General features: G+C 37.3%; 1 long non-coding RNA gene across 1 annotated transcript in view; it reads left to right on the top strand.

The window, feature by feature from the left end:
- The first annotated feature begins 22,422 nt into the window (after positions 1 to 22,422).
- The window catches only part of LOC121036876 (uncharacterized), a 33,702-nt gene continuing 28,926 nt past the window's right edge, over positions 22,423 to 27,198 (top strand). The window contains exon 1 of the long non-coding RNA XR_005793517.1: positions 22,423 to 22,482. This is a non-coding gene — a long non-coding RNA (uncharacterized LOC121036876). The remainder of the gene's footprint in view (positions 22,483 to 27,198) is intronic.

Raw genomic sequence — 27,198 nt, 5'->3', positions numbered from 1 at the left:
GGAATAAAACTACCAGAGCTACTATGGGTAGGCAATGAATCTTCCCGTGATGTCCCAAGGGCTCTGGTTTAGAAATACTGCCTTAATTGGATTATAGTGAAGGTGCATTTAACTGTGGAAGTTCAACTAAACAACAGTAGGAGAAAAGTTGGAATGGGGCAGAAATAGAAACGCCTTAAATAGCGAATGTTGGTCCCATCTGACATTTCGCTCAAAAAGATTATGTCCAAGAGTGAACATGAGGTGTTGGCATGAGAGGGTGGTGCCTTCAGTGGGTTTCATTCTCAGGGAGCTGCCTTTAATAATGTGATTATGCTAAAATCTCTGCTAAAAAGGGGTTCTCCAGTTAAAGGTACAAAGAAGGCTTTTTGAGTTGGGGGCATGGGGGGATTTCTCTCTATGGTAGCCACAACGCTTCCATCTCTTAGGAGCTGATTTTGTCTTTAAGATTTAACTTTTGGAAATTATTGGTTTCTTCTCTAGTGATAATGGGATGAGATGAGAATATCTCTCTGTTTCTCCCTGAAGACTCTCACTTCCCTCCTCAATGATCCAAGTGTCTGGACTCCCAACTCTGGATTCTTAGTCCAACTGAAATGCGGTGGCAACCCTGAGAAGTCCTGCCTGTACCTCCCCTCTCAGCGACAGCAGCCAGCGGGCATTCTTTCTTTCTCCCATTCTTTCCTCTGTGCTTTCTTCTACCAATACACCCCAATTGATACTATCTTAAAACTGCAGATTTGATATTAGCACTGCATCTATATTGTGAGTTTAAAGGATATTTGAGGACTGGATGAAGTTTATAACTCACAATAAGTAACATCCTTGCTAAGAGTAAATGCATTGGTCCTCAGAAATCAACTCTTCTAGGGGTGCCTGGGTAGCTCAGTCAGTTAAGTGTCTGACTATTGATTTCGGATCAGGTCGTGATCTCAGGACCGGTGAGTTCAAGCTCTTTAACAGGCTCAGAGCCGACAGCAAGGAGCCTGCTTGGGATTCTCTGTCTCCCTTTCTCTCTGCCCCTCCCACACTCATGCTCTCTCTGCCTCAAAAATAAGTAAATAAACATTAGAAATCAACTCCTCTACCTCAGTGGCCGGATCTGCTTGCAAATGCCTTCGTGTTGAAAGCAGACTCTAACTTGATAACTGAATCCCTTTGCTCATAACAGCAGCAAAAGTCTAGGGATTACAAGCAAACATTTTGTAACCAACCCTAACCTCGTTCTTCTCACCACATGATAAGCCAAGGAGTCAAGAGCCAAGATGTCAGGGTAGGAAAGATAATTTATTTGGAAAGCCAGAAAACCAAGGAGATGGTAGACTAACGTCCCAAAGAACCATCTCCCCCAGGAGCAAAATTTGAGCTTCTTGTATGTTAGCAAAAAGGGGAAGCAGAAGCAGGGTGGAATCAAAAGTTGACTGACATTTATAGACATTGAGGAAGGTCGTGTAACTTTTTTGCCCTTGGTCAAGTGAATCTAAGTGTACAGGAATCTGATCATGTTGTTCCTGTAAATCTTGAACATAACATTGTCATTTCTGTACATACTTCTTTTCCTCCTCAGGTCAGATAATTTTCGGGTAAGAAAGCAGTTTTTGCAAATCTCAGCTGTAAGCAAAATTCCTTCAATGGTTAGCATGGCTATGTGCGGGGCTAAGCAGAAGTTTGTAACGTATAGGTCACAGCAGCAAGGGAAATAGAAGCAATATGGAGTCAGACAGGCTAAGTTTCTCCCTGTTATAACTACAGCCACTGAAAATGATGGTGGCAGAAAGGTCTTTGTGTCAGACAAAGTACAGTAGGAAAGGCTTTGACCTCTGTCAGAAGAAAAACAGTACCCACCACTAGGCCCAGCACATAGTGTATGGTCAGTAGGTACCGCCTTGCAGGACCATTGGCCAGAGCAAAATGAGAAACCCTGAGGGTGAAGAGGCCTACATATTTCTTGATGTGAATTACTATATTTATTTGAATCTAAGTTACCTTCTATTACAGTCCCATTATTTTATGAACTACAAAGGAGGAAAAAATGTAGTCTGCTTTCAAGGCATGCTTTCTCATGTAGAAATCTTATTTTAAATGTATTTAGATACAGAGTTTTAATATGGAGCAGGCTGGTCTATTCTATAACTTTCTGAACACACAGTACCTTCTGTTTCACTACTTGGCCATGGCATGTTATTTTTGAGGACATTTTAAATGGCAACCAAATTCAACACATCTAGTACCTACAATGCAAATAATACATAGTCAGAGCCATGATACTATGAACAGCTACAGATGAGCTTGCCCCTGTCAGGCAGTAACAACCTACAATACAAGTAGCTCCTGGCCTGCTGCCTGACTGGTGCATACTGAGATGCTCTATCCACTCTAAGAGATACCAAACTTCAGGGATTTGTGCTATATGGAAAATATGCATCTTAGAATTTTTGAAAGAGCATTGATAAATTAGACCAACCTTTCTGTTTTTATTGTTAATAACTTAATAAACATAGGGTAGCTTTGCTCCAATCAAATGATGTATAGATATTGGGAGAAGAATTAATTCTGAGAAAATTGATTCTAACATGTTGAAATTTGTCAACATGACAGGAAAATCATTACTCCCAGGGATTTGCTGTCTGTACCTGGTAACGGATACCAAGCTTGCCATTAGAGAAAGATTACAGTTATGTAGTGAAATCTTGAGCACCTAGAAGACAAGCTACCCTCTAATAATACTGATGGCTAACACCTGCATAGGTAGAGTTCATCTGTGTGCCAGAGTTTGTTGGGTATTGTTGCTACTAAACTTCAGGGCAATCTTAGGAGTTAAGAATCATTGTTAGCACATTTTATTGATGAGCTAAGGTGCAGTAAGGCTAAATAACCCACCTGATATTCTATAGCTGGTAAATAGAGAAGCAGAATTCAAAATGCAAAGCTCAACTATTTTTCACTCTGCAATACTATCCCCTGGCAAGTAAGCTTGGGCCAGTAACCTTTCTCTTTATATGCCAGGTGTTCATCAATTAGGCATTTGTGAGTTGGGAAGTCACTGTGCAACTTTGGCTTTCTATCGGAAGCAGTCATGATTCTCTACTGGCTTCACAGTAGAGATGACACCAGTCAATGCAGGTGTACTTGGTACCAGCATGTTTGAGAGTGAGTGGTTGAGAAGCACTTCTTTGTTTTTCTTTATATGTTCTTTCTATAAGTTTTTAGTTTATGGGCTTTGAAAAGTATTTTTCAATTATTATATTAGTAGAGGTCATTGTTAAAATTTTAATTAAAGAAAAATATCCTCATAAAAGCAAAAGAGTTTCCTTTTCCTGTTGCCTACTACTCCAGGGGTAAATCAATGTTAACACTTGTATATATCTTCTATGATGGTTTTTACATTCATATACACAAATTTTAAGTTTTGTATAAATTATATCAAACTATTCATATTGTCATGAAACTTGCCTTTTTACTAGCAGTTGTAACATTAAAATACAAACTCAAGATACCTCTGAAGAAATATGAACAAGGCTTGGTGGGGCTCTAAAAATGTGGGTATTTCCCTAGGTTGGGAAGGATCCCACCAGTATATTCTCTTAAAAATATGTGATTATTGGGGCGCCTGGGTGGCTCAGTCCGTTAAGTGTCCGACTTCGGCTCAGGTCATGATCTCACGGTCCGTGAGTTCGAGCCCCGCGTCAGGCTCTGTGCTGACAGCTCGGAGCCTGGAGCCTGCTTCAGATTCTGTGTCTCCCTCTCTCTCTGACCCTCCCCCATTCATGCTCTGTCTCTCCCTGTCTCAAAAATAAATAAACATTAAAAAAAAATATGTGATTATCAATAGCCAAGATACTGAAACAACCCGTGTCCACTGATAGATGAATAGATAGCGAAAATGCAACACACACACACACACACACACACACACACACACACACACACAAAGGGGAATATTAGCCACATAAAGGATGAGATCTTGCCATTTGTGATAATATGGATGGACCTAGAGGGTATTAGGCTAAGTGAAATAAGTCAGAGAAAGATAAATACCATATGATTTCACTTCTGTGAAAACTAAAAAGCAAAACAAATGAATAAGCAAACAAATAGCAGAAGCAGACCCACAAATGCAGAAAACAGACAGATGGTTGCCAAAGGAGAAGAGGGTGGGAAGATGGGCAAAATAGGTGAGGGAAGTTGGAGATGACGGGCTGCCAGTTATGGAATAAGTAAGTCACAGGGAAAAAAAAGTACAGCATCGGGAGTATAGTCAATTGTATTATAATAGCATTGTATGGTGGCAGATGATAGCTACAGTTATGGTGAGTATAGTATAACATGTAGATTTTTTAAAATCACTATGTTGTACACTTCAAACTAATATAACATTGTGTGTCAACTATACTTCAATAAAAACAACAAAAGCATATGTGATCATGGGATGTACTTCCTTAGAACCTTTTAACGCCCTCAGAAAATTTGCTTATGTGGCCTTCTGAGGTCTGCCATCTCATTTCACTTCACCTACTTTGCCTTCTATGCTCTAGCCATGTCAATCTTCATTCAGTCCACTCACAATTCATTGCTTTTGCACTGTACATTTCCATTGCCTCACAAACTTACTTGCCTTACATCCTTCACTTAATATGTCTATCTTAATATCTTTCTAAAATTTACATTAGTGCCACTTTCTAGGGGAGCCCATCTAAATGGCTGAGAGGCTGAGAGCATCTTCATAGTTGTCAATCCATCTAAATAAGTCAGTTCATCTTCCTCTAGAGGAGACATATCTTGCATTCAAACATATAAACGGATTAAAGGTAAAAGGATGAGAAAAATATATTGTGTAAGTAGCAACTGTAAGAAAACTGTAATGATTGATTCTACATACACCAGATAAAATAGGCTTTAAAACAAAAAATGTTACATAACATAAAATAACATTTTATAATGATAAAAATGTCAATCCATTAGGAAGATAGAATAATGATAACCATATGATCACCTACATGAAACAAAATACATGAAACAAAAATTGACAGGAATGAAGAAGTAATTCAACAGTAGTTAGAGACTTTGATGCACCATCTCAATAATTGATAAAACAATTACATAGATGATCAACATCAAATAGAAGATTAGAACAGCACTATAAAGCAACTTGTCCTCATAGACACCTAGAGAAAACTCTACCAAACACCAGAATATTTATTTTTCTCAAGTACCCGTGAGATGTTCTCCAGGATAGACTATATTCTTAGGCCATGAATTTCAATAAATTTGAAATGACAAAATACAAAATATCTTCTCTACAAAATGAAATTAGAAATTAACAGGGAAATATTTTGGAAGTGCACATACATACATATTAAACTACACGCTTCTTAATAATCAGTGAGCCAAGGGTGAAATCAAAAGGCAAATAGGAAATACTTTGAGATTAGAGAAAATGAACAGACAGCATGCTACAATGTATGAGATACAGCTAAATCAGTGCTTAGAAGGAAATGTGTAGCTATAAATGTGTATATTAAGAAAGAAGGTATCACATCAATAATTCAGGGTAAAGAACAAACTGTAAAGTAGACAGAAGGAGGAGAATAAGAGAGTTGAAATATTTGAAATGGAAAATGTAAAAACAACAGAGAATATCAATGAAACCAAAAACTGGTTCTTTGAGAAGAGCATCAAAATTGATAAACCTTTATTTAGACTAAGAAAAAAAGAAACATTCTAATACTTGGAATACGAAATGAAAGGACACTACTACTAAACTTACAAAAATAAAAAAAGTACTATAAACCAAAAATATAAAAAATTGTATGCCAATAAATTAGATATGTTAGGTGAAATGGACAAATTCCTAGAAGGACACAAATCACCTTAATTGACTTAAGAAGAAAAAGACCTCTAAATAAATCTGTAACAACTGAAGAGATTAATTTAGTAATCAAAAACTACCCAGAAAGAAAAGCCTAAACCCAGATAGCTTCACTAATGAATTCTATTATCCAAAACATTTTAAGAAGGATTAATGACAGTTGTTCAAAAATGCTTCAAAAAATATAGAAGAGAAGTAAACACTTTCTACTTAATTTCAATTAGCAATAATCACACCTTGAATAAACCTCTTAGGCTATGATACTGCCACCCTGAAAATCTCCCAACTGATTTTATAAGGCCATTATTGCACTTGTACTAAAACTAAATAAAGATATAACTAAAAAATAAAATTACAGACCATTATTTCTTATGAATATGAATGTAAAAACTTCAACAAAATACAGACAAATTGATTCTAGTAACAGATAAAAGAATTAGACTCTATGACCAAGTGGAAGTTTATGCCAGGAAGGAAAGGTTGGTTTAAGATCCAAAAATCAATCACTACAAATTATCATATCAGTAGAATAAAACAAACATGATCATCTCAAAAATGCAGGAAAATGACTTGACGTAACTCAGTACTTTTTCATAATAAAATGACTCTCAACTCAAACAGAAGCATCTGGGTGGCTCAGTGGGTTAAGCGGCCCATTTCAGCTCAGGTCATGATCTCACTGTTTGTGAGTTTGAGCCCCACACTGGGCTCTATGCTCACAGCTCGGAAACATGGAGTCTGCTTCAGATTCTGTGTCCCCCTCTCTCTCGGCCCCTCCCACACTCACACTCTCTCTGTCTCTCTCCCACAAATAAATAACCATTAAAAAAAATGACCCTCAACAAACTAGAAATAGAGGGAACCTTTATCAATCTGATATAGGGCATCTACAAAGGTCTAGCAACATATTTCATAGTGAAAGATATATGGTTTTCCCCCTTAGATCAAGAATAAAACAAGGGTATGAGAACAATGTACAAAAATACATTGTATTTCCATACACTGGCAATGAACAATCTGAAAATGGCATTAAGAAAAATTTTCAATTATAATAGCATCCAAAAGAATAAAATACTTACAATTAACTTTTAAAAAAATAGTGCAAAACTTATACTCTAAACCTACAAAATATTGTTGAAAGAAATTAAAGAAGATCTAAATAAATGGGATAATATCCCATGTTCATGAATTAGAAAATTTAATATTAAGATGACATATTCCTCAACTGATCTACAGTTTCAGATATAATCTCTATCAGAATCTCAGCTGATTTGCTTATATAAATTGAAAAGCTCTTTTTAGTATTTTAAAAAAATTTTTAATGTTTATTTATTTTTGAAAGAAAGCATAAGCCGGGGAGGGGCAGAGGGAGAGTGGGGGGAGACAAAGAATCTGAAGCAAGCTCCAGGTTCTGAGCTGTCAGCACAGAGTCCCACACGGGGCTCAAATCCATGAACTGTGAGATCATGATCTGTGCCAAGGTTGGACACCTAACTGACTAAGCCACCCAGGCGCCCCTGAAAAGCTGTTTTTAAAATTCATATGAAATTTTAAGAGGCCCAGACTAATCAAAAGAATCTTGAAAAAGAAGTAGAGAGTAGGGGATTCCCACTTCCTGTCCTCAAAACTTATACAAAGCAATAATAATCAAAAACAGTGTGGTACAGGCACAAGGGTAAACATACAGATCAATGGAATTAATTTGAAAGTCCAGAAATAAACCCATACATCTATGATCAACTGACTTTTTACAGGGATGCCAAAGACCACAAGGTGGAGAAGAGAATAATTATTTAAACAAAGGATGCCTGGACAATTGCATAACCACATGTAAAAAAAAAATGAAGTTAGAATCCTGTCTCACACCATATACTTAACTTACCTCAAAAAGTATCAAAAAACTGAATGTAAGAGGTTAAACTAACAATTGTTAAAAGAGAACAGAGAGGTAAGCATTGATTGCTTTGGGTTTAACAAGGTGTTCTTAGACATGATACCAAATTAGATGAAGCCAAATTGGGGGGGGGGGTGTTCATTGGAATTGACCAAAATTAAATTCTTATTGTTTAAAAGACATCATCAAAAAAGTGAAAACAGAATGGGAGAAACTATTGACAAATCTTGTATCTGTTAAGGAGCTTGTATTCAGAATATATAAAGAACTCTTATAATTCAATAATAAAAAGACAACCCTATTAAAAAGTGGGCAAAGGATCCGAATAGATATTTCTCCAAGGAAGAGGTGCAAATGGCCAACATGCACATGAAAAAATGCTTGACATCATTAGTCATTATAGAAGAGTGAATCACATCCCCAATTGGATGTTATTTTACACTAACTAAGATAGCTCGTATCCAAAAGTCAGATAATAACAAGTGTTGACAAGGATGTGGAAAATTTGGAACACTCACACTTCTTGAGGGAATGTAAAATGGTTCAGCTGCCTTAGAAAACAGTCTGGTAGTTTCTCAAAAGCTTAAACACAGAGTTACCATATGATCCAGTAATTCTACTCTTAGGTGTATACCTGGGAGAAATCTGAACATATGCTCCCACATAAACCTGTGCTAGGATAATTATAGTAGCATTATTCAAAATAGCCAAAGGTGGAAATAAACCAAATGTCCATCAATGGATGGATAAATACAATACAGTATACCCACAGAATGAAATATCTTCAGAGTCAGAATTAACGTAGAGGAGATAGCTTACGAAAGGAAAAAATCCTCAAGCAAATTACATTAGGAAGTGTCTGCTGTGTAGTACTGCCACCAGAAGTGGATTGTTTATAAAGACTTAAGGGCACCTGCTCTTGGATGCTGATATGAATATCAAGTGTGTAGACTAACTTTAGCAACAAATTCACCTTTGGCAACCACCTGGATATTCTCTGTAGCAGTTCCTCTTTTGCTGCCACAGAACTATTGTGAGACAAATCTTATGGAGGGTGTAGTTCATGAAGATGAACTAAAGCCTGTCTGGAGCTACTGTCTGACTATAATGACCCCTAGAGGACTGAGTTGATGCTGTCAGTAGGTTACATAAAGAAAGAGATCAGGATTTACTGATGGGCCAGACTTATGAGGTGGTGATCACTTATCCACTCCTTGTACACAAGGGATCAGAGCTGGAGGGCTACACCATCACCATAAAGCCCCAGTCTTTAACACTTCTTCCCCGTCCCACGTTGTATAGTATAGCCTCTTTGCCAACCTCAGCCAGTGGGCTTTCAGAGATCATGCTGTTCCTGCCACTCCCATCTCTAATTCTCAGAATGCTCAGGGTATTAGGAGGAGGCCTAGGAATCAGAAGAGAGGCCAGGACAACCAACAGAATGGCAGAAGATATTTGCAAATGACATATCCGATAAAGGGTTAGTATCCAAAATCTGTAAAGAACTTATCAAACTCAACACCCAAAAAACAAATAATCCAGTGAAGAAATGGGCAAAAGACATGAATAGACACTTCTCCAAGGAAGACATCCAGATGGCCAACTGGCACATGAAAAAATGCCCATCACTCATCATCAGGGAAATACAAATCAAAACCACAAGGAGATACGACATTACACCTGTCAGAATGGCTAACATTAACAACTCAGGCAACAACAGATGTTGGCGAGGATGCAGAGAAAGAGGATATCTTTTGCATTGTTGGTGGGAATGCAAGCTGGTGCAGCCACTCTGGAAAACAGTATGGAGGTTCCTCAAAAACTAAAAATAGAACTACCCTACAACCCAGCAATTGCACTACTAGGCATTTATCCAAGGGATACAGGTGTGCTGTTTCAAAGGGACACGTGCACCCCCATGTTTATAGCAACACAATCAACAATAGGCAAAGTATGGAAAGAGCCCAAATGTCCATCAATGGATGAATGGATAAAGAAGATGTGGTATATATATACACAATGGAGTATTACTCAGCAATCAAAATGAAATCTTGCCATTTGCAACTATGTGGATGGAACTGGAGGGTATTATGCTAAGTGAAATTAGAGAAAGACAAATACCATATAACTTCACTCATATGAGGACTTTAAGAGACAAAACAGATGAAAATGAGGGAAGGGAAACAAAAATAATATAAAAACAGGGAGGGGAACAAAACAGAAGAGACTCATAAATATGGAGAACAAACTGAGGGTTACTGGAGGGATTATGGGAGGGGGGATAGGCTAAATGGGAAAGGGCATTAAGGAATCTCTTCCTGAAATGATTATTGCACTATATGCTAACTAATTTGGATGTAAATTTCATTTCATTTTATTTTTAATTTTTATTTTTTTAATATATGAAATTTATTGTCAAATTGGTTTCCATACAGCACCCAGTGCTCATCCCAAAAGATGCCCTCTTCAATACTCATCACCCACCCTCCCCTCTCTCCTACCCGCTATCAACCCTCAGTTTGTTCTCAGTTTTTAAGAGTCTCTTATGCTTTGGCTCTCTCCCACTCTAACCTCTTTTTTTTTTTTCCTTCCCCTCCCCCATGGGTTTCTGTTAAGTTTCTCAGGATCCACATAAGAGTGAAACCATATGGTATCTGTCTTTCTCTGTATGGCTTATTTCACTTAGCATAACACTCTCCAGTTCCATCCACGTTGCTACAAAGGGCCATATTTCATTCTTTCTCATTGCCATGTAGTACTCCATTGTGTATATAAACCACAATTTCTTTTTTTTTTTTAATTTTTTTTCAACGTTTATTTATTTTTGGGACAGAGAGAGACACAGCATGAACGGGGGAGGGGCAGAGAGAGAGGGAGACACAGAATCAGAAACAGGCTCCATGCTCTGAGCCATCACCCCAGAGCCTGCCGTGGGGCTCGAACTCCCGGACTGCGAGATCGTGACCTGGCTGAAGTTGGACGCTTAACCGACTGCACCACCCAGGCGCCCCAAAATCACAATTTCTTTATCCATTCATCAGTTGATGGACATTTAGGCTCTTTCCATAATTTGGCTATTGTTGAGAGTGCTGCTATAAACATTGGGGTACAAGTGCCCCTATGCGTCAGTACTCCTGGATGTAAATTTAAAAAAAATAAAAAATAAAATTATAAAAAAAAAAAAGAGGACAGGCCGGGAGTGTGCCTGCCACATCCCTCCCTCCTTGTTCTGAAGAAGAAGAAGATAACTCCTGTTCCATTCACAAATAGGAACGCTTCCACCAGCACAAATCAAAGCATGAGTTCCTCACTTTTGCACAGTGCTATCCTTGGCCAGGCCTCCATCCTGAATGCAAAGTGACTCTGTGAGGGTCTGGGGCTTCCATGGCTTCTGCTTTTGCTACAGTTGGCCAGACTTGTCCCCACCTATCCTAGAAACCTGTGACAGCCTTGGTACAGCCCAGCCAGGCTTCTTGTGCTCCACAGATATTAACAGTGGAGTGCCTTAGCACAGCCCTGTCAGCATTCCCTGTGCCTTCCTGCTCTGCCCACACATCAGCAACAGTTGCTGGAGCCCCAGACAGGAAACTCTTTCCACACCAAGCAGCTCTGACATGTTCATAACCAGCAGCATTTGCCCTGTGGGAAGAACTCAGACTCTCCATAGGGCAACTGTCAGGGCTACCGGGGAACTACCAGTAACTGCTTCGGCAAGTTCAGTTTCAAGTTTACAGAGACATCAGTGTTTCAGGCATATTCAGGAACCTGAATGAGCCTGAAAGTAAAGACCTAGTGGGGAGGCTGAAACCTCATGTGGTGGGCAGCAGAGGCAATGATAAAATAATTTCTAAAGGCCAGGTAGTGCTCACTGTACTTTACATGGAGTATGAAGATCACAAGCTCCATGGAGTCTGTTGGGACATCTGTAAGGTCTTGGATGCAAACAGCTACTGTGCCAGCTAAAGGAAAAAGGCAGGCTGCTCGGCATTCACAGCTCCCAGGGCCACAAGGACTACATGGAGGGGAAGATGGAGGCATGCAAAGTGCCACAAAGGTCTCTCAAAGCTTTCCACTTATGTGGATATCTAGCACTTCCATGGCCTTCAAAAACATTGCCTCTAAAATAACCACGGAGTTAAAGCCATGGAGCCACCAGGGAGACAAAAGGTAGGGTGGCCGTAGATGTCAGGCCAGCCACTCTGCCCGGGCCTGGGAGAGACTGCAGAGATTGGACTAGTATGCTTCCCCTGGGGACCCCTATGCTCCCCCGACTCTCTCTCTCTCTCTCTTTCTCTTTTGCTTTAATTTTTTTTTTTTTTTTTTTTTTGCGGGAATGGGGAGATGGTTCTGTTGAAATAATCTCTCTTCTCTCTCCTCACATCCTGCTTTTAAGTCCTAATACCTATTAGCATTTCTTTGAGCTGACTAGAATAAACCATTCTTTATAATAGACTACAGGTTACATAGTAAATGCATTTACATCATGCTCTCTGGTGCAAAAAGGAAGCATATAGATACAAAAATCTCTGGGTCAGATGGTTTAGATTTTTTTTTTCAACGTTTATTTATTTTTGGGATAGAGAGAGACAGAGCATGAACAGGGGAGGGGCAGAGAGAGAGGGAGACACAGAATCGGAAACAGGCTCCAGGCTCTGAGCCATCAGCCCAGAGCCCGACGCGGGGCTCGAACTCACGGAGCGCGAGATCGTGACCTGGCTGAAGTCGGACGCTTAACCGACTGCGCCACCCAGGCGCCTGGGTCAGATGGTTTAAATGGTAATCACTTAAAATCAAGGGTGGCATGAGAAGACAGGAAAGCACTTAGTTATTTCTGCAAAGGAAAAGAAATTTCTTTTCTCTGGAATAAATATAAGCCAATAAAGCTCAGCCAAATGACCTCATGAGCATAAATGCTCTCCAGGCAAACACTATAAAGTGTTAAGATGAGCATATCTAACATATTCCAATAAAGCTCTTCAGTGGCAAGAGCCCATGGATTCCAAACCTCTAGGATGGATTAAATATTTTTATCTTCAAAGGAACAATAATCAGATTGGGAGAGTAAAGGAATTGACTTTATTTGATATTTGATTTACTTTCCCTACCATTCCAATGAGTCACCTTTTGGTGTTGATCTTCAATTCAGCTGCTGTTGTAGCTCCAGAATCCTGAATGATGAGGAAATAAAAGAATGGTTTCACTTAGGAGAAGTAAATATTCAGTAGCTGTGAACTCGGGATTTAAAAATCATTCCAATTTTCTGAAAGCAAACAGACCTAGCATACAGTCAAGTGAGAAGCAAATGGCAGCAATGCCTGTGTGAGTCCAGCCCCTGGGTATACAGAGCCTGTGGCGGATTTATGGCTTGCCTCTAGTTATCTGCTTTGTTCTTCCCCCACTTTCCCCACAACTCCTTCCACCCCTGCCTTTCCAACTCTGCCTCTTCAGATCAAGTGGTGATTCCTTCATTCTCTTCACTCATCTAATAAATATTTAAAATTTACTCCGTGGCTACTGAGTACTGTGCTCATCTATGGAGACACAGTATTTAATTTATACTAGGCAAATGCATAAGTAAATATACTGTGCTAAGAACTATTTTAGGGTAACTACTGATAGCTGTTGAAACAGAGAATGGTATAATTATTTGTGGGTAGAATAACCAATGGATGAGCAGAAATATGAGCTGCAAATATATACGGAACCACATTTTAGGAAGACAGACTTGGCATAAAGTCACGGATTCTAGAAGGTTCTCTGAAATAGGTAATGTCAAACAATTGGGTATGACACAGGAAAGACATAGGTATAACATGTGGCAGAAATTGTGGCAGATGATAGAGGAGGATAAATTGAGATCAGATTTTGAAGACCCCTGAAGAGATTGGTCTTTATCCTGGAAGTGAATCATCAGTGACTGTGATCAGATGAAATGTACATTTTAGGACAATCCTTCCTGTTTCAGGATGGAGAATCTGCATTAAGTATTCCAGCTTCTAGATTTTTCCACAATATGTAGAAAAAATGTTTGAGACCACAGTTTTTGCTAAAATATATCAATTACCAAAGTGTTGCTTTTAAAAAGAGGGACACATTTTTAATGAAATTACTGGTAAATACAATTATCCCCACTATCCAGTAGGCTGTAGGAAAATGAAGTTATTTCTAAATGTTTTAGAACTAAAGGAGGAGATAATATGGTGAGTACAGAGACTCTGAGTGTCTGACTCTCTTTTGATCTTCAGTGATTGCCAGTAGAAAAAGATACTGAACTAAAACCAATACTCAGTGGAAAATAACTGCTTATAGGAGGCATAACTGGAATGCCAATCCAGTCTCAGGCCTGTCTTTAGTGAACTTTCCCTCTCATAACCCCTATTTATTCGATACTATAAGGAATCTGTTCCCAAACTCTGGCTGCAGGTGATTGGACCAATGATGGGCACATGACCTAAGGACAATCAAGCCATTAAACTGACTTAGTACACCTACTGCCTAACTTGGTGAGATACTCTACTTTTAGCCACAAAATCAGGGTCTATGGACAACCATCTTTGGCATTACCAGGTAGCTTATTAGAAATGCAAACTCTCAGACTCTATCTAAGACCTCCTGAATCAATATGCATTTTACCATGATTCCCAGGTGACTCATATTTATATTGCATTTTAAGAAGCACAACTCTAGCCCAGCAGGTCTGATTCATGAAGGTTTTAAGTTAAGAAACACTGAAAATACAGGAGTTATTATCAGACTAGAAACACTGATAGAGGATAACTGTGTTCGTTTTCATAGCCAATTACTTAACGGAAACGTCGTGACTTCTGTTACTAAAAGTACCTGGGAGCTATCCCATGTGTAGACTCACCCTCCAGTTCCAAGTATTTAGATCCCTTCTGTAATGTTTCTGTTCTTAAATTTTTATAGAATTCAAGTCTTTCATGTAGATATTCATAATAAACTGTCCTTATCTTGGAACCAGCTTTAGATTCTTTGTTTCCTACAACAAACATTGCCAAATAAAACACTTCTTGTAGTAGCAATCACCAAGGAGTTAACATGAACAAATCTCCAATCCAGTAATTCTAGTCAGAGCAACAATTTCTCTTGTGCATAAAATTAGCCACAATTCATTTCCCGCAGCTAGGGCTGGTCAGTGAGGAAAAAGTAGATCGCTCTCACTTAGGACATGCATTAATCTCCTTAGGCTAGCAGGATGGCATTCCTTATGCAGAAAAGGGACATTTACTCATGACCTGAAAGAAAGAAAGAAGACCTGTCAAGAGAAAATTGTCCAGTTTTTTATAAACAGAATCAACAATCTTTGCTGGTTCTTCTCTAGGGAAAAGACAGTCTAATGTAGATACTCCAATTTTAAATCCAGGAGGTTTGGCTTTTCCCCAAAACGCTTTCCACAAAAATCTCCCTTTATATTGACATTTCCTCTATCTTTTGTTTGCATAACTTCAAAGAAAGTAGCATCTACGGTGAATATTCTGTTTTGACCCATTGCAAGATATTTGACCTTGAGCTAGTTATTTAACCTTGCTGCTTCTCCATTGCTTTATGATCAGGGAACATAGAAGCCCTGTTATTCCTCCTATATGATGTTATGCCATAATCAAATCCAAACAAATCTTATATGTATGTATATGTATATATTTTTTTATATTTATATCAGTAATTACATATGTGTACAATATGTGTCACACACATACACAAGATATTCCTAAACGTTTCTGTGGTATCTTAGTGCTTTGTCAATATTTTTTAACAGTGATATTTTTTGTTTAAAGAAAATATTACAGGAGCGCCTCGGTGACTCGGTTGAGCATCCTACTCTTGATTTCAGCTCAGGTCATGATCCCAATGTCCTGGGATAGAGAACTGCCTAGGGCTCCATGCTCAGCATGGATTCTCTCTCTCTTGGGGTGCCTGGGTGGCTCAGTTGTTTAAGCATCTGACTTCATCTCAGGACATGATCTCATAGTTTGTGAGTTCAAGCCCCGCATTGGAGTCTCTCCTGTCAGCCCAGAACCTGGAACTTGCTTTGGATTCTGTGTCTCCTGCTTTCTCTGCCCCTCCCTGCTTGCACTCTGTCTTTCTGTTTCTCTTTCTTGCTCTCAAAAATAAATAAACATTAAAAACAATTTAAAAAGATTCTCTATTTCCCTTTGCCCCTATCCCCAGCTTGCATGCACTCTATCTTTCTCTGTCTCCTCTCTAAAAGAAAAAAAAAAAACATATTAAATGAATAAAAGAACTGGTGGAATAGTTGAAATAGGTATGTGGTGGTGAAGGTACCTGATGATACAAGAAATTGACTCTTTGAGGTGCCTGAGTGGCTCAGTTGGTTAAGAATTTGACTCTTGATTTCAGCTTAGCTCAAGATCTCATGGTTTGTGAGATCAAGCCCCACCTTGGGCTCAGCACTAATAGTGCAGAGTCTGCTTGGGATTCTCTCTCACCCTCTCTCTCTGCCCGTTCTCCACTTGTGCTCGCTCTCTCTCAAAGTAAATGAACTTTTTAAAGAAAATGGACTCTTCAAAAATTAATACTAAATGTGGGGGTTCCTGAAGAAGAGTGTGAAAATCAGATTTCTGTATAACTTGAGACATCAGATCTAGTTATAGAGTACCTGAACTCTATATCAAGAGAATGTCAGAAGATCTCAGTTTAGGTGGGAGTTTTTTAAAAAATAGGTGTAAGGGTGCCTGGGTGGCTTAATTGGTTAAGCAGCTGACTCTTGTTTTTGGCTCAGGTCATGATCTCATGGTTTCTGAGTTCAAGCCCCACATCAGGCTCTGCATGGAGAGCAAGAGCCTGTTGGGATTCTCTCTCCCTCTCTCTCTGCCCCTCCCCTGCTCACATACTGTCTCTCTCTCTCTCTCTCAAAATAAATGAATAAACTTTTAAAAATAAATTTAAAAAATAACAATGGATGTAATACTATGTAGTATTGCTAATTGATTTTTGTAGATATTCCAATTTTAAATTCGGGAGCTTTGTGCTCTTGGATCACAAAGTTCTTATGAATTCTATCTGCCTAATGAAAGTAAGGGAAACTCTATTTGCCTAATGATGGTTCTAGAGAATAGAAGTGAGGTTATATTTGACCTAGACCTTTAAGAATTTGTAGGCAATTTTGTGTGAAATAAGTGAGCTTATTTATAAGTGAGCTTATTTATAAGCTCATATGTAAGTGAAATAAGAGAGTGCTCCAATCAAGGGAAAAAACAGGTGGGTAAAGCCACAGTGGTATGAGTGAGTGGCTTCAAAGATATCATACAGTCTGATTTTATTTGAGTTTAGTTTATGAAGGAGAGGAAGACAGTGGTGGAAAAATACAAAAAGATATGTTGAGACCAACTTGTAAAGAGCTTTGAATTTCATGAAGTCCTACTTTTCCAGCAATAAATGTTTCATCAAAACAAACAAAAAGACCAAATTGTTATTTTGGACAAATCTCTGTGGCAAAAAGTTTGCTGCTTGTCGCCTTTTACTTCTCCAGGTTCACAAACCATTCCGTAATCCTACTCTCTATTTTTCAGGACTATGACCTGCATAGATTGCATCAAGATGCTTCCTTGACCTCTAGCTTCCAGTAAGGCTCCATCAATGGGAGGCACCAGTAAGAGACCTGAGGGGTAGAAGAAGGGAGACTGGGCTATTCTTTGTCTTCCAGCTCTCTCCCTAGTGGGTCACCATTGGTGAATTGCATCCTTGTATCAAAGGTCACACAGCTCCCACTGTGTGGCTTTCTTTAGGTTCGGGTGATTGGTTCTTCCTTCTCTCCCGTATATTTATTTATTCTCTATTTACGTTAGCATGGACTCAAGCATTTTAGTTTTTTTCTATGGTTTATAATCTGCTACTATCACATATTTTCAAGTAAATTGTCAGTGTTGACTATAGAGGGCACTTCAAGTTGGCTCTAATGTCCTCTTGACATGTCCCTTCATTCCTTGACCAATTCTTTCATTTGAGGTTCAACACAATATTCTAGGCTCCTCTCATACTTTTACTGCCCCAGCACTAGAATCAGTCATTTCTTCCTAGAGCTCTGGTTCCTCTTTGTGGCTTAAGGTATGTTCATTTCGGTTGTGATGCTGCTTCTGGGACCTCTCAGCAAACAGACCAAGGGAAGGTCTACCAATTTATCTTGGTAGCTGCATATCTCATCTAACACTGAAGGATTCCTTCTAATATTCTCCTTTCCATATGTTCAATTCCCTTCCTGAAGCATCAGACATCTCGTTGTCATTATTCTTAGAATATATTTGTTTGTTTGTCCAATCTCAGAATATATGCAAATTAGTTTCAGAACTGCTAACTCCTATTACTGAGAAAAGGAAACTCCCTCAGGTTTAGGAAATGATAGTAGGTCTTTGCTGTCACTAGCCCTGGGATATCACACCATTTTTTACTGGTTTTCCCTAAAACTCTGTGACACCTTTGCTAACCGTCTTTTTATTAGATACTCTTCAAGTATCCAGTTTGACTTTGCCATCTGCATTCTACTGGGACAATAACAGATAGAATGTGCTAGAGAGTGGTTGCTTACAAAGGGGATTAGAATATGTAGCAAGAATCAATCTTCTCTGGCTTTTGTCTGTCTGTAAGTAATGAGCACTTTGTGTCAGCACCAATGGATTGATCCAGTCCTTAAATTAATCAGTAACCCAACTAGAGTGAGCCAGACGAGAAGAACCTTATATTACGAAGATGTATGTTGACAGAGATCTAAGGAAAGGCGTCCACCATTCATACTTTCCAATAAAATAAATACATAACTTGTTAGACCAGCTGATAATTCCCACTATGATTAATAACATTCTGTTATTGTTCCTTCTCCATCTGTATCTGATCTGGGAACTACCTGAAAATTCCTCCAATAGCTACTTCTCCATTGGCAAGACACAAGAAGGAACAGAGAACATTTCTTCAAAAAGCCATGTCATGATGTGGCATAAAGAAATTTGGGGCTGGAAAACCTAAAATTTCTCTAGTAACAACTTGAATGTGTCTTAATTGTCTTGAATGTTTACAGACATTTCTGGACAGAAGAGAATCAGAGCTCAGATCCTAAGACTGAGAAAAAATAGCTAGTTGAGTAATCAAAGTTTTTATTAACTATGTGATAGGATTTTTCATATATTACATTTTGCATTATGTAAAAATCATACCATGATCATGGTACTGGGAAGCATGGAATTCCTGGACACTACAGCTAAGAATTTCAAAAAGTACAAACATTCTTAAGGGAAATGTGGCTATTTATACTACATTTGTGTAAGTTGCTTATACTATTTGGTTCAGAAACAGATTCTTCTCATTAATTCTAAAGAAATGATAAGAAATGACCAAAGTATTTGGTTCAGAAACAGATTCTTCTCATTAATTCTAAAGAAATGATAAGAAATGACCAAAGGGATTTGTGTTAAATCATTTTTATTACAACATTACTTTTAATAATTAAATCTTGAAAACTTGTGAAAATCTTGATTACTATCAACATGGATAGATTTACTAAATCTACTTCGGTGAAGATTTTATAGTGATACTTGGTTTCAATAAATAATGACAAACAGTTGCAACATATTAAAGGAAAAGGGTAGGACATGAAATGGTAACTTCCAACTATTAACTCAGATTAAGAATATTAAGAATTATAGACACAATTCATTAGAGTTTGAAAAGTATTGTTATAAATATAAATGAAAACAAATTGGTCAGTTTGGGAAGACATTCGTGAACCAAATTATAATTCTGAAAAAACAAGTAATTGATGGGAAAAAATAAAAATTGTCTACTTTTTTCTATTAAAAAATATACCAGTGGATAACCAAGTAGAAGTTTAGGGGAAGTTTTTATTCATACAAGCATTCCAAGTAATACAGGAAGAAAAATAGTAGAACTGGATTATTGCTATTTTTGTCACTGAATTCATGGATGTAAGCATTATTTCTCAGTGGCTGGTAACATCACAAAAACAGACATAACTAGATGTTGTATATGCTTTGATGGAGGAGTATAGTACTATCTATGAATATAAAATATTTTTCCTTCTCGAAACATCAAAATTGAGTCAGGGCAAACCTCTAGACCTGTTAGCTTAGAGGAAGCACAGATGAAGAGGAACATATCCAATAACACCTTCATGATACAATCACTTGACAATCTCTACAATAAATTTTTTTTAAAAAGTTGCAAGAGAATGAAAAGTTTGGAGAGGAGCACCTGTAGATTCAAAGAGATATGAGAACTCTATTAACCAATTGAGTAATGCTATTTTTGTTATTTAGATTCTTATTCAAATTACTACAGAAATTAGGACATGAGTCAATAGGACAAATTAACTGGATATTTGATGAAATAAAGGGATTATTTTAATTTTAGTTGAGTAGTGGTCTGGAGAATATGTTAAAAGAGTTCTTATCTTTTACTAAGATAAAAACAAAATGTCATGATATCTGGAATTTGTTTCAAAATCATTTCATAGAAAAATAAATAGAGGTATAAAAGAAATAAAACTGGCCAGGACTTAATTGTTATAAAACTAGGTGATGGGTGCATGGATGTTCATTAGACCAGAAGATCTAATTTTGCATGTAATTGAAATTTTCTTTAAGATATAAAAATAAGTAAAGAAATGCACAATGCAAATGTAGTGTGGCGTACTAATTCAGTAGAGGTAGTAAAAGAAGGAAAAATGCCTTATGATTTTCTGAAAATGAACAAAAATTTTTTTGTTACCTGCATGTTTAAAAAATTGTCTTCCCTTTTTGCCTGTCTCTGGACTTTCCAGCAGCTAAAATTGCATTTGCATTTGCTTTCTTGCCATTCCTCTCTCAGAAGTCAAGGCAAACCAAGAAACTCAGAAAAATTAGCACCGTGTTTGTCATGATCAATTTCAATATCAAGAAGTCTGCTACCTTGTACCAGATTTTCTAACTGGGTAGTGTTGATATACAGAGAGGCCATCAATGTTATGATATTAGAATTTTAGCCAACATATTGAACTTTCATACAGTTTTTCTTTTCTAAGAAGTTTTCAACTGATTCTCTTGAATTTCTAAGATACATATCAGTAGCATTTGTGGTAATGAACATTTTTCCCCTTTTCAATATTTATATTTTTCATTTTTTACATTTATCTGCTTGAAATGGTGATCAATGTGAAATATTAGTGAAGACAATAGTCATTCTTGTTTGTTCTTCTGAACTCGTTTTTAGAATGAGAGCCTACATAATTTATTATTTTAAAAAGTAGTTAATAGTATAAAAATAATACTTAATATATTAATTTTCATAATCACTTTAGGACATATACTTAAGAATGATAACTTTCATGAAATTATTTTTTCTGAAAAATATTGTAAATTGCCTCAAGCACACTATAAAATATATGTACACCATAAAAATCATTATCAGTAGCAAAATAAAAACAAAGACCCAAGTAACAACCAACCAATTAAGAAATAGAATATATTCTTTAAAACCCACTCAAATGTCTTTTCATTACCTATATGGTGCATTTTCTGTTTTGCGTTGTTTTCTGATTATAGATTTTTTTATGCTCATTAAAAGTAATTTTTAGGGACGCCTGGGTGGCTTGGTTAAGCGTCTGACTCTTGATTTCAGCTCAGGTTATGATATCACACTTTGTGAGTTTGAGCCCCGTGTCAGGCCCTTTGCTGACAACGTGGAACCTGCTTGGGATTCTGTCTCTCTCTGCCCCTTCCCTGCCTCTCAAAATAAGTAAACTTAAAAAAATTTTTTTTGAATACTTAAAAGTGTAAAGAATATAATGAACAACGTGTAATTTACCATCTAGCAATCAGTACCCTTAACTTTAGTGTGCTTCCAATGTTTAACATATGTGCATATGTTTATGTGTTTACAAGATATAATCATACTATTTTAACTTGGAATTTTAAAAGTTTATGATTGTTTTGCTATTATAAGTATCATTTTTAAATGTTGAATCTGTGAGTATCTCTGATTATTTCCTTATGAAAGTTTGTGATGGTGAAAATAGTGCATTGATGGGTACAAACTTCTTACATATAGCAACAATATATTTTGCCATTCATTGTATGCTAATTTCTTACATACAATAGCACCCATGCACTTTTTAAGTGTTTATAAGTCATGTAGTCATGTAGTTAACGATTTTTAAAATAATCATTTGACACATTCATATGAATTCCTTGGGGCTTTAGACAAATTATTCTATTTTTCTTCCTTTTCTTTTGAGTTTATTGTCATCTGTGTTTTTACTCAACATTTTTAATTCTCAGTTAATAAGTGTTATCATTTTCTTCTTAAAGATCAGGCAGTGCAAACCAAACTGCAAAATCGAACTCTGCATGTGTAATGGTGCATTCTTGATGCTCTGTTGGTGGTGATGCTGGGTTTTTTAGGTCAGACTTTACAAAGTCAAGTGAAATTTTACAGGAGAAATCAAGCCAGGTGCACTGTACTTCCACAGTATTTGTACCAAACATCATACTTGTCTATGTTACAATTCCATCCCACCACTATTTTCTTAAGTCTGACATGTTGAGAATCACAGAACAAAGTTAGAATGACATATTTATTAAATGTCTGGCTGCTCTAGCTAATGGGGCTTAGAGTCTCCTGCTTTTCTGGTTTCAGCTGCCAGTTCCCAAGCGAGTGATACTGCTGATAAAGTGTGGCTTTGACAGGGAAGAAGGTAAGGGGGCAATATGATTTGGGGAAATATAGAGGTTTAATGCAGAGACTTTTCAGAACTGAAAAAGAAATGCCTTCAGGGCCTCTCTTAAGCCCCACTTAAGTTGATTCCAGGATATCATCACCACTTTCCTCATCAATATGACCATAAGAGGTCAAGAAAAACCAGCCCAAACAGCAACACAGAACAAACTTTCAAAGAGTTGGAAAATAAGCTTTAGCTCTCAGTTTGGGTACAGGTATGGGTAAATTTATTGAGAGGTTCTTTTGACCTCAAATTTTAATTATTGTACTATTTTTTTTTCTTGCCTGCCTTCTAGGCACTCTTTGGTTAAGAAATGCAGAGTACATTGAATCCTTGACAGGGGAAAAGAGGTTTAGGAAAACTTAATTTAACCTTCTTAGCTCAGCCCATATCTGGAGATTCTCTATGCACAGATCTTACTTCCACATCAACATGTGCTGCTCTGGCCCATTAGACCTCAGCAAGATACACCAACCTGGGTCAGTCAGTCTTCACATACACCTGAACTCAAATCTCCAGTGTTTGGTTCAATTTTCTGTGCCTTTTCCATGACTGCATTGCATAAGCTTTATTCCTTTTCTGTTGTCTCTGGTTTCCCCCACAAAATCAACTCTAAATTCACCTTTTAAACAATTATTCTCAACAGTTGTTCGGTTTAGCTTCACATGAACGTTAATGTTTGTATGCTTAAGTAATTAACAAGAAGAATTGCGAGCACAGCTCTTTGTGGCTCCCGTGTTGCCCTGGCAGTTTTTTTCTCCCTTGGTGCACATGCAGCCACACACCCTGTTTGGTCTGTGCAGGAGAATGTATACCACCCCACAATTTGTGGAGCTCAGACACCTCATGGGCAAGGACCCCAAGGCTTCTCTTTTTGATCAAGGTTAGCCTGCCATTTTTCCTCAATGCTTTTGTCTCTTCCCACCTCCCCACCATACATAATTTCATGTAAGAATTCAGATTTAGTAAAACAAAAGGCAGGAAGGGGTTTGCTTTCAATCACTTTGTTTTGTATTGCATTACAAGCCTTCTGTGAGTATATCTTGGAAATGGATATAAAAGGGAAAATGCAAAGAACCCTAAGAAGTGCTTATAAAAATGAGTAATCAAACCTCTTCCCTTTCTTGGCACATGATTTAATTCCATTTGTGTGTACCTTTACCTCAGTCATTTGGTTAATTTTACATAAGGATTTTGAAAAGGCCTCCACAACAGGACTCAGAAATAACTAGGGCTTCTTTTGATGACTTGACTTCAAGAACAATATACTCAACATATGCAGAATATCTTTTATTTTTAAAGATATGTTAGTGACACACTGGGATTTTTATATTCAACATACAGCAGTTAGACAGAAGTCGAATTGGACATGGCTGCACATATCTGAGTGTGTTTTGTAAAACCTCTTCCCTAGGAACTCTCAGCTGAGCTGCTGACATTTCAGCAACCTTTTTAAACACAGAGTTGCAATTTTAAAAGTATTTAAGTCCTGGGGCGCCTGGGTGGCTCAGTCGGTTGAGCGACTGACTTCGGCTCAGGTCTTACTCTCACGGTTTGTGAGTTCGAGCCCCACATCGGGCTCTGTGCTGACAGCTCAGAGCCTGAAACCTGCTTCTGATTCTGTGTCTCCCTCTCTTTCTGCCCCTCCCCCACTCATGCTCTGTCTCTCTCTGTCTCAGAAATAAATAAACATTAAAAAAAATTAAAAGTATTTAAGTCCTAGGGGCCCCTGGATGGCTCAGCCCGTTGAGCAGTTGAGCTTCCAACTCTTGATTTTGGATCAGGTCACAATCTCACAGTTCGTGAGTTAGAGCCCCACATCAGGCTCTGCGCTGACAGCATGGAGCCTGCTTGGGATTCTTTCTCTCCCTCTCTCTCTGCTCTGCCCCTGCTTGCTCTCTGTCTCAAATAAATAAACTTAAAAAAATATATTTAAATCCTAAATCTAATACTCTTTGCAAAATTCTATTTTTTCATTGATTTACCTAATAAATATCCACAATACAGTACAAAGGACTATAGTAGTAAGTGCAAAGTACAAAGGCAAGTACAAAGCGGTAAGTAAAACAACAGAGCCTGAGTTTTCTAGTCTTTCTGGAGGATCATTTTGGTTTCTTTTGGAGAATGAGAGAATGTAGTTATATTTGGAGCCAGTGAGATGTAATGGAAGGTACCAGAAGACCTAGCTTCATGTGATCAACTATACTTTATATACTTTATTGGATATTAATTACATGTAGGCATTATTTAAAATATGAAATTTCTGTATAAATACAAATTACTTATTCCTAAATCCTAAGGTATTTGGAAACCAGTTCCAGTCTCCATATAATCCAGTCTCCAGTCTTACTCCTAATACTATGTGAATTTCAGTTTTTAATCTGTATCTACCTATAGTTTAGCTCTGATCAAGTATATAAAATAAGTATGCATTATGTACATTTTTTAAACGAACAAGGTTTAAAACTTGAACAACCACACATAACCAATGCTATGGATGTTACCTTAACATAATGTATAGAGTTCCCTCCAAAAGGAGCGTGGACTACATGGAATATTGTTCCCCCTCCCCCTCTCCACTAGACAGCTAGTAAGGTAACAGCAACAAACTTTTCGTTGATGGTTTATTATAGGCTGAGTGCTTAGAAAATGCTTTCTTGCATTATCTTGTTTTTTTTTAAAGCCTGCATATGACACAAGTATCAAAATGTTTTTGTCTGAAATAGTGCTATTGGGGAATATGTTGGGATAGACCCAGGGCTCATGCATTTTCCCGTCTGTGCAAAACAACAGAGATTGGGGGAAGTGGTAGAAAACATCCTGAACAAATAATGTTAGTAAACAATGCCAAATTTAGAAGGGTATGATGGAAAGGCAAGCATGCCTGGAATATAGCAGAGACGGAACACTTTGCATTGAACAGCTTAATTTCTCTATATACTGATAAAAATGCATAATACCAAGAAAGAAATTGCTTCTAGAACTCTATGTATTAATTCATCAATTTAACAGATACTTATTAAGGCTTCCGCACCTTACACCTGCTTTAGGTTCTCTTGTGTATCTTTTGGATACAGAATTGAATGAAGAAAAAATATTACTTATATGGAAGACATTTTAATACAAGATTGGAATTAAATGATAATAATATTAGAACACTATGTAAATTTCAAATGTATAATATGAGGACATTTTCTCAGGAAAAAATAGAACACTTGGCAGGGTAACAGCCATGAAAAAAATTCTCTTTAATAAACACAGTGTACTTAATTTCCCATGATTTAACAGAGCTGTGTGATCAGTGTCCCTGGTGGCACAATATTCTATAATTTCTGAATATTTTTGTGACTTATTGTGATAAAGCTAAAATAAAAATATGTGCCGCTCCAAGCACATGTTAACTGATTTTTAAAAATTACTCCTGGTTCCTCCCATTGTTCTAAAATAGGACTTACATATTACATAAAACTTTAAAAGCTGATACATCCAGGTTGAACAAAGAATCATTGCCAAGAAAAAAGGAAACCCTTTTTACTTTCACAGAAAACAAATGTTAAGATTCTATACAGATGTATCCTTTACATTGGACATTGTATTAGAGCCCTCCTTGCAGGAAATGAAATAGTTTTAGCACTATTAGCATTAGCCTTACTAGATTGGTGTCTTAAAGTTTTAAAATGCATAACCTGAGGGACGCCTGTGTGGCTCAATCTGTTAAGCATCCAACTTCTCACAGTCTGTGAGTTCCATCCCCATGTTGGGTTCTGTGCTGACAGCTCAGAGCCTGGATCCTCTTTCAGATTCTGTGTCTCCCTCTCTCTGCCCCTCCTCCACTCACTCACTCTGTCTCTGTCTCTGTATCTCTCTGTCTCTTTCTCTCTCTCTCAAAAATGAGTGAACATTAAAAAAAAAATTTTAATGCATAACCCGAAAATGAGGTCAATTTTGCATTATAAGAACACATCAAGATCTATGTAAAAGGAGTGTCTATTTGGTGTATTTATTGAGAAAGCACTTTCATATTAACAAATAGCATGTGTATGAATTTTAGATTTTATAGGAGGAAATGGATAATGAACTTAGTTTGTAGTACTGATCAATAAAACTTTAACATTTTAATTCCAGTATAGTTAACATAAAGTGTTATATTAGTTTCCTATGTGCAATATAGTGATTCAGCAATTCTCTACATAACTCAGTGCTCATCATGGTAAGTGTACTCTTTAATCCCCATCACCTGTTTCACCCAACATAGAAATTTAATAATTTTAAATAACATTATTCTTTAAAAACATAATTTAGCAATCTGAGAGGACATTTTAATAATATTAAAATCACCCAGAAATTAATATGTAAATTTTAAACCACAATGAATTACAGATAATAATCACGTATCCACAGCAAAAATTGACAAATGTAGAATATTGCAGATGGGTGCACCTGAGTGACTCAGTTGGTTGAGTGTCTGACTCTTGATTTCTGCTCGAGTGATGGTCTTGTGATTTGTGAGATTGAGCCCCGTGTCAGGCTCTGCATTGGTAGCAGAAAGCCTGCTTAGGATTCTCTCTTTCCCTCTCTTTGCCCCTCACCCACTCATGTGCACACATGTTCTGTCTCTCTGTCTCTCTAAAAACATTTTTTAAAGGTTTTTTTTTTTTTTTTTTTTTTTTTTTTTTTTTTTTTTTTTTTTTT

The sequence above is a fragment of the Herpailurus yagouaroundi genome, unplaced genomic scaffold, assembly GCF_014898765.1.
Source record: "Herpailurus yagouaroundi ecotype Mexico unplaced genomic scaffold, PumYag 163, whole genome shotgun sequence".
NCBI lineage: Eukaryota > Metazoa > Chordata > Mammalia > Carnivora > Felidae > Herpailurus > Herpailurus yagouaroundi.
The sequence above is the reverse complement of the archived record's forward strand: the minus strand, read 5'-3'. Positions and strand labels throughout refer to the sequence as shown.